This window comes from Ictalurus furcatus, chromosome 7 (assembly GCF_023375685.1).
Source record: "Ictalurus furcatus strain D&B chromosome 7, Billie_1.0, whole genome shotgun sequence".
In the NCBI taxonomy this organism is placed as follows: Eukaryota; Metazoa; Chordata; class Actinopteri; order Siluriformes; family Ictaluridae; genus Ictalurus; species Ictalurus furcatus.
This window is the reverse complement of record NC_071261.1, coordinates 29,433,531-29,436,331: the sequence shown is the minus strand read 5'-3', so window position 1 is coordinate 29,436,331 and position 2,801 is coordinate 29,433,531.

Below are 2,801 nucleotides of genomic sequence, written 5' to 3'. Positions count from 1 at the left end.
TGTAAGGAGGTCAATCCTTAATAACAAATCTTTCTAGTGCTTCATTTAGGTGCAAGGGAGCGTCACTTTTTATTGCTCATAATAAAATAAACTGACAGAGGCCGCATGGTCTTATCCTAGAATCAATACGTGAATAGCAATTCATCTAATTCTAGAGCTGTGCTAAATTGGTTTGATTGATTTTTTATCTTATTTTGATTTGTAAGTTTTTAACTTTAGCTACAGTTTTGTTTCATTTCGCGATCATTTATGTAAGAATGTCTCCAGAAAGACCTGATGTTCTATATGGAGTACAACAGGGTTCTTGTCTTGGCTCGTTGTTATATTCCTGCATCCTTAATGCCGTAATCTATCTGCTAATTATACTGTAATAAATTGCATAAGAAAATCATTAAGAAGAGTCATAAATTTTCTTTACTGTGTGTGAATCCAAACCACAGTTTGACAGCAGATTCAGGTTCAACTGCCAATGATTTATTTCCAACTGTATGTAAAAACAAATAGGCTATAACTTGTTTGGAACAGTGAAGGTATTAATCACACTAGGAACATGAATGTTTGCATATTGTAACCGTTCACATCATTCGTCTTATCGTTTTCATCGACCGTACAGAATTTTAGGGCTGGTACACTGACTATCTGTTGCACAACCCTTTATAACCGCCAGCTGCGATGAAAGTGATGTCTAACAACTCGGTGTGAAAGGTGACGCAGTTAAGAATGAATGAAAGTACAAGTCTGAAACTTTGCCCACTTTTGTCTGAAACCCTTCCCTCACCATACTCCTCAATGTATGATTGCGTAATAAGCTCATCCGTCCACTCCCTGATGGGGGATTTACTCAACTTAACCACTTCAGGCGAATGTTTCATAACAGACTTTAAAAATGCTTTTTGGGGCTTAGTAATGAATAACAGTGGGATTTTACAGTAAATATCTCTTTCTTTCTTTCTTTCTTTCTTTCTTTCATAAAACATGCTACTTACGATGGTACTCATCTATCTAAACGTTGTTGTTTGGGGAACTAGTAGATGTTGTTGCTCCGAGTCTGGACTTGTAGTCCTGCCAGTGTTCAACTTAACCACCAGTGGAAAGATTCTTGTGGTCCAGAGAGAAACATAGGACTGAACATGGCCTGTCTGTCCGTCTGAGTTAATTTCTCTTTCACCGCTCTTACACTCTAGCACACAAATGGCATATTTACTACCATTCCATCTATCTTCCTCAGTTCCTACTGCTGTCCAGTCTACTCTTTTCTCTCTGACACTGTAGAACTGCACAATAACTAATCAGCTACTACGAGGTGTTAAGTATGCACTAACACTGAACCCTGTCTCTCACGTGGGCTGTTTTTGAATTTGACACAGACAAAGGCAGGCTTCATGCAGACTGATACAGAGGCAACAATGCCAAACAGTTTAGTCATCTGTTCCTCTCACAGATAAGTGAGAATATGTGTGCGCTTGTGTGTGGGGAGGGGATGACAGGAAAGCAGGACGAGAGAGAGAGAGAGAGAGAGAGAGAGACAGAAAAAGAGAGCCATGGTAAACTCCTACAGTGCTACTTCGTGCAAGCTTGTAGTGTTGTATAAGCAGCATCTTTAGATCAGAACAGAATGCCACACACAGTTCATGGCTTTTGCAATTGGTTGACCATGTTTGATTTTGTATTCAGGCCAAATGGCAGATCTAACCTGTCCTGCTATGGAGAAGGTAACAAGCCTTTGTACAACTTCTCCCATATCAAGTATGACCTCACGGGTTAATAATTATCTTGACTACAGCAGTAAACCGTAGGGCTGTAGAAAGCTCAGTTGTTAAAATGTTGGACTTCAAAAAGGGCGTCTACCACATACCATAAATGTAAATGTAAACACACATTCAATGTTTAGGAAACCTTGGTGATGAATCGAAACATGTAGGCAAGCCTGTCTTTACAAGCTCTTTCAAATTCTTAGCACTGTTATTTTTTGAATTGACAGAAAACTCATGTCCATCATCCATAGGTCTGAATGAGCTGTACAAACAGTATTATATCAACAGAAACTGCTGCTCCTAAGGATATCAGATGCCTGAGATAAAACTACAGTGTGCTAAATCGTATCACGCTAGTTTCTGAGTGGTGTTATGATGTGCTGTTTGCTAGCACTTTACCTCTCAACTTTCCAAATCTAATTAATTTGTCATAGCGATAATAGGGATCTGAGGGAGTTCCTCACAGGTGTATTGTCGGTCCACTTGTCAATTGTATGCCGGGTTGTACTTGGAAATTTTAGCATTGCGGAGATGAAGGTGCTAAAAAACCTTTGTGGGTCAATGTTGTCATATTGTTATAGATTAAAAACAAACAAACAAACAACTAATACATGACCTAATTTGTCATGGAGATGATGGTGATCTAACAGAGTTCCTCAGGGGTGAATTTTAGGTCCGGTGGCTTTTGTACGCTGTTCCATTTGTTGCCTTTAGCATTGCGGAAGTGAAAAGGCACCTGGGGTGCAAGATCTTTGTGGTTGCCGTCCAACTAATTTGTCATGGAGATGATTGTGACCACTTGGAGTTCCTCAGGGGTGTGGTCACGTCAACAAAGGAAACGGCAGATCATGTAACACACAGCGGCCTACAAACCTGTCCACCGACTACAGCTCCCAAAATACCATGCGGCCTGCAAACATGGCCGCAGAGGACTACAACTACCGTCCATCACAAACTCTCTCACGTTTACATTCACCGTCATTCTGATCGCACACACCTGGACACAATTACATTCACTCAGTATATAAGGACTCAGTGTCCCATAGC